Source organism: Monodon monoceros, unplaced genomic scaffold (assembly GCF_005190385.1).
Source record: "Monodon monoceros isolate NGI ecotype Baffin Bay Population unplaced genomic scaffold, NGI_Narwhal_1 Super_Scaffold_1, whole genome shotgun sequence".
Taxonomy (NCBI): domain Eukaryota; kingdom Metazoa; phylum Chordata; class Mammalia; order Artiodactyla; family Monodontidae; genus Monodon; species Monodon monoceros.
Window position 1 is genome coordinate 57,051,903 of NW_021703765.1, and position 6,098 is coordinate 57,058,000.

Below are 6,098 nucleotides of genomic sequence, written 5' to 3' on the forward strand. Positions count from 1 at the left end.
AGTGGACACGGAGTCTGAGTGCAGGATGATAAAACTTTCTGGAGGTGGATGGTGGTGATAGTTGCACGACGATGTGCGTGTACTTCATGCCACAGGGCTGCACACTTTAAATGGTTAAATATATGTCTGTTTACAGATAGTGTCCTCAAGAGAACGTTCTGTTTAATGTCTCTGCCTTCTACCGTCCAACAACCAGTCATGGATCGTGCCGACCATTTACCTGTTGTCTCACCTCCACGACGGCCCTCCTGTGCTCTGCCCTGTGATACCAGGGCCTCAGCTCTGAAGGACACCTGCCGACACCCCTGCTCTTCCCGTTAGACCTGCTGCTGGGAGGAACTCGGGGGGATGGGAGGAGAGGGGAAGGGACTTGCCATTTCCCCCCCCACCACCTCTTTTCCCCTGCAGAGACAGCTGACCTTCAGCTCCAGCTCCCGGCGGACCCTCAGCTGAGCCTGGCTGCACCCACCAGAGAAGCCAGGGCAGTGGCACCGCTGCACTGCTCCTTGCAAAGTCTTCCTTTTTCTACCTCCTGGATCCTTGAGGTGCTGTTTCAAGTTTGTAGGTGGTTTTATTTAATGCCTTAATTAAAGTTTTGACTATTAAAACTGAGGGGTGGGACTTGCCTGGTGGTCCAGTGGTTAGGACTGCACGCGTGCACCGCAGGGGATTCAATCCCTGGTTGGGGAACTAAGATCCCTCATGCCACTGAGTGCAACCAAAAAAAAAAAAAACTGAGGGATGAATATTAGTTGAGGACGCAACGAAACAAGAGATTCGTCTTGCTTGTCTCAAACTGTAAAACTACCTAAACTTAGTTGGTGGGTATTTTCCCCCCACAAATGACTTGCGTTACCAGGGAGAGAGAAAGTACTTATCTTACAGATTATTTATTGCCTAGAAGTTGTAAGTAGGCCACAGACTGCAGCTAAGGGTGGGTCAGGACATGATATACGGGCTAGTATTTATGCTACAATACCGTGGTGAACAAAGGTGAAGTTTATCGCATGGCTGCTGTTAAGCCAGGCCCTGTGCTTGGAGCTGTAGGGACATGACAGAGACCATAGACAGACCCTGCCCATAAGGATAAGTTCATCAGGTGCAACAGATGGACCCCTAACAGGAGTGAGTGCAGGGCAGAGCTTCCATCATGAAAGGACGGGTGCAGAGTCTGGGAAGCGGAGGAGGAGAAGCACGGCCGGGGCGGGGAGAAGGGGTGGAGGGAGGTCGGGGTGCTCTTCCTGGGCCTTCAGGAACGAGTGGGCTACTGACCGGTGGCTAGAGGGATGGTGTATTCACAAGCTGTTGATTTGAAACCAAAGGGACCCTCTGGAAAAAGCAGACCTCATAGTAAAACATGCACTGCTATCCCCATGGCTTATAGCTTCCTGAACACTTGGCCGCTCCTTGGAAATGTTCGATTAAGCCTGTTCTCATGGTAGAGACAAGGCAGTGACCGGAAATGCACTCAAGCCGTTTGCATGCAAAACCTGGAGCACGTCTCATCCCCATAAATGGACAGTTATTACTGAAAATGGTTCTGGAGATCTGCCTCTGTGAGCTGATGAGTTTGGTGCATTTGCCAACACGTCCGCTCTTCCATAGGCTTAAACCATAACCCTTTTTGACAATGTGAGAACAGGATAAACCAGCCCCAATCCACCCACTATTGACAGACAGCTCACCGCGCACACGCCCAGTGGGTGGAAGTTCCCAGGTGCCCTCCTAGCAGAGACAGCAGGGCCCCAGGGTAGTGAGGACTTAATCACCCCTGTCGACTGATGCAGGGCTGGGGGTTTAAGGCTGTTGGGCAAGATCAACAGTAGAATCCCTACATTGTACTGGGTTTCTTTCTTTAAAAAATTGCAGACCTTTCCAAAGACAGCTCGGCAAATGCTTGCGATTAAAATGCATTTTATTGGAAGAGTGCGTTTTCTGAAAGACAAGGGTGCTGCCGGGGCTAAAGCTCTCTGGAAGAGACTGGCCTCGGGGTGTGTCTCAGATCCATCAGGCCTACGGGGGTCATCATCTTTACCTGTAGGGTCAGCTGCTTAAACCCGTGGTTAGCTCAGGGGCCCCTCAGCCCATTAAAGATGTACCTCAACTTGTTGAAATGCCCTTTAACTCTGGAAACAGCTTTTCAGTCCATAATTCGAACCAAAAGATTTTAGTATAAGTAACTTGTTAGTTTGAATCCCCATCAAAGAGTAATCTGGTGTTGCCGAGTACCAATAACTGGATGTTGAATTGAGCAGGAGAGTGTTAGGTACCTGAAGGGGAATCATGAAAATAGGTAAGAAAATGGTTTAGAAAGAGAATGAGGCCAAAAACAACTGGGCCAACTTTCATTTGGCTCTCTCCTCAGCCAGGCTGGACAGACTACAGACGTTCACCCCACCACCGTCTCCCCCAGGCCCTGCCGCTCTTCACTCTTGGATGGTTGCCACCTACTGTGGCCTGTCATGGGACCATTGAAAATGTGTTCAATGCAAGCAGAAGGAAGGAAATAATAAAGATGAAGCATCAATAGATGAAATTAAGAACATAAAAATAATAGTCAATAAACCAAGAACTGTATCCACAGAACAGTTAAAAAAAGACTTCATTTTTAAATGGGTAAAAATTAGTCATTAGGGAAATGCACCTCAAAACCACAAATGAGATGACTTCACACCAGTGAGGATGGCTATTGTCAAAAGAACAAAATAAGTGTTGGCAGGGACGTGGAAAATTTGCAACCTTTATGCAAGGTGGGAACGTAAAATGGTACAGCCACTGTGGAAAATGGTGCACAGTCCCTCAAAACATTAAACATAGAATTTACCTTATGCAGCAATTCCGCTTCCGGGTATCTGCCCCAAAGAAGTGAGAGCAGAGGTTCAAATAGATATCTGTACGTCCATGTTCGTAGCAACATTATTCAAAATAACCGAAAGATGGAAGGAAGGAACGCATGTGCCTATTGACGGATGAATAAAGAATGTGTTCTGTGATACATACTTACAATGGAGTATTATTCAGCCTTAAAAAGGAAGGCAATTCTGACACCACGTGCTACAGAATGGACGAACCTTGGGGACATTGTGGTGAGATAAGTCAGTCACAAAAGGATATACAGAGTGATTCCACTTGTATGCGGGACCTAGAGCAGTCAAACTCACAGGGACATAAAGTAGAATGATGACGGCCAGAGGCTGGGGCAGGGGATAGGGAGTTAGTGTTTAACGGGTGCAGAGTTTCCATTTGGGAAGATGAAAAATTCTGGAAATGGATGGTGGTGATGGCTACACGGTAACGTGAAATGGATTTGATGCCCCTGAGCTGTACATTTACAAATGGTTGAACTGGTAACTTTTATGTTACGTATATTTACCACAATGAAAAAAAAATTAAAAGAAATGGTGGGGGGAAAGGTATCTTTTAAACGATCAACAAAATTGACAAACCTCTAGCCAAGCTCATCAAGAGTATAGAGAGAAGATCGAGTTACCCATATCTGGAATAAAAGAGGGACTTCATTACAGGCACTTAAGACATCAAAAGAATGATAATGGAACACCATAAAACTATTCTGTGCACATAAATTTAACAGCCTAGATAAAATGAACAAATGTCTTGAAAAATACAGGCTGCCAGAGCTCATTAGGAAAGGAAAGAAACAGGAAATTTTCTCAACCTGCTGAAGGTCACCTACAAAACCCAACAGCTAACCTCATACTTGGTGGTGAAAGAATGATCACTTTTCCTCTAAAATTAGGAATAAGGCAAGGATATTTGTTCTTTAACTAACATCATACTAGAAACCCTAGCCTGCAGTAAAGCACCAAAAAAAATAAAGGGAAATAAACAAAGCGCTCTCTATTCGCAGATGGCATGATTGTCTACACAGAAATTCACAAAGAATTTACAAGAAAACTATCAGAACTAATAAACGAGACGGCAAAGCAAAGGTGGCTGCCCCTCCCCCTTATTTGTCACCGCTTCTCCATCTCCCCCAGGACTGATCCGAAAATAACTTACCGCAGCCTGTTTTAGAAAAGCCGATAGAAGATGCAGTGGTTGCACATAAACTGGATGCCAAGAACGGTGTTGGAGGAGCCCCCCCATCGGTCTAGCACTTGCATTAGCCTTTTTATTTTCCATCAGGATTGAAGGCACCCCTCCCATATGCTTGGTGCTTTTAAACATACGGACTGCGCTGCATCAGCTGCGCAGGTACCCGTGCTCCAAGCTGTTAAATTCAAGTATCTGCTGCTCGACTTTGTCAAAAACTCCGTAGCTCATAGTGGACAAGCCGTAGTCTCCGTTCCCTTCTTTCTTGTTATTCCCCCCAAGTCGGGACAGCTTATAGGAGAGCTGGGTAAGGAACCCGTGGTCTTCACTTCCAGGAATTGTCTTCACTGTGCCCTGATGTCATGCCTTCAACTAACGTGGAGCAACCCCAGGAAACCTCTCATGGAACCCATGCTTACCTTGAGTGAAGGGATGTGGTTGAGTGCACTGTTAGCCTGAATTTCTATTTATTTTTTTACTCTACTCTAGTGCGTGTATTCATTAAGCCGTATAAAATCCCTTGGGAAGCCACATGGACTGTATAAACGCAACGAAATATCTTAGTGGTCCAAGGATCATCTCTGAAGGAATTCTGCAATGATGCAAACTTTCCATTAGGGGGAGCTAGAGTACTAATGCTAAAAATACTGCAGGTTAAAATAACATCGTTTGCAAATTGCACAATTGTTTCTCAATTAGTCTTTATTATTTTCATGTTTTCCGCTATGTATAAAAGGCATACATAATTTAAAGGTATCATTTGAATATATGGTATAATTTAGGAGGGGAACGTGAATCTTAAAACTTATGCCCTACTTTTTAACAGTACTTTGAACAGACCTGATGAATTTGGTTTGAACTCAGGGGAATTTTCCTAAATCAAATGCTGAAGTTTTTTTAAGCCTAAAAATGTTTTAGAGGTAAACAGAGTACAATAAGAGTTTTAAAGATAATTCTTTTGGTAAAATGTATTGTTTGCTTTTTATCTGTCACTGAAGGAAGACAAAAATGTATTTTATTCACTAAATCTACCTGGCATTTACTTTTTAAATTGTAGCCACGGACCACACTCAGAGATTAGGACTCACAGCTGTGGGCATATATCGCAGGACCAGTTAAGGAAAGGAGTGGGTGCTGCCAGGTAAGGAGTCCACAGAAGGCTGAAAGGGAGGGAAGCAAGGGACTGGTTTTCCGCCAAGTGGCACAGTCCCCGTGAGCCTGGGGAAGGAGTTTAAAGAGGACACATTAATGTCAGATAGAGCGTGAGGAGCAAAGAGGCCAGAAGTACAAAATCTTCTCCGAGGAAGAGAAAAAGAGACGCCAACGTGAACTTTGTAAGTATGTAACCCTTGACCGGCATCCCTTTGGAGGGTTATGATCTAACTTACACCAGCAGGACGTAAAACAGGACTCCTCTGGCTGCAGGATTGTGTTCGGTAATGATTCAGTTTAGAGTGTAAGCAGAAGATGTGAACTTCCCTCTGGTTTCTCTCCTTGGCAGTTGGGTTTAGGCAGAGAGAGTGCTTGGAGAGGCCACGGAGGGGTGAACAGGAGAAAGAGGAGAGGAATAGCAGGTGCTGAGGAAAGGTCATTGTCTCCTGGTTTCTTAGAAAGTAGGGCATCAGCAGCAGGTGACCAGGGGGGTTCCAGGGGGGCGGGGGTCCCGGGGACTGGGTGGAACAGGGCTTCTCAGCCCGCAGGCTCTCCTGGAGATTTTCTGGTTTGGTTCTTTTCTGTGCTATTCTTATGGCGATATAACGTACATAAAGAAAAGGACACAAATCATAAGTTGTACAGAGGACAGGTTTTTCTCAAAGTGGACAAGAAAGAGTAGCCTCCAAACCTCAGAAGTTGCCTCTGACGTACCATCCTAACTGCTAATGCCATAGCCTAGTCTGCCGGCTGTTGAACTTTATGTAAATGAGTCATTTGTAAGGTGCTCTGTTGCACAGAACAGGGCCGATAGGGACATTGTTGCTCTGTCATGTGGTGGACAGAGGTGTGCACCCCTGTTGGGGACACCTAGGGGGAGGATTGCTGGGTCA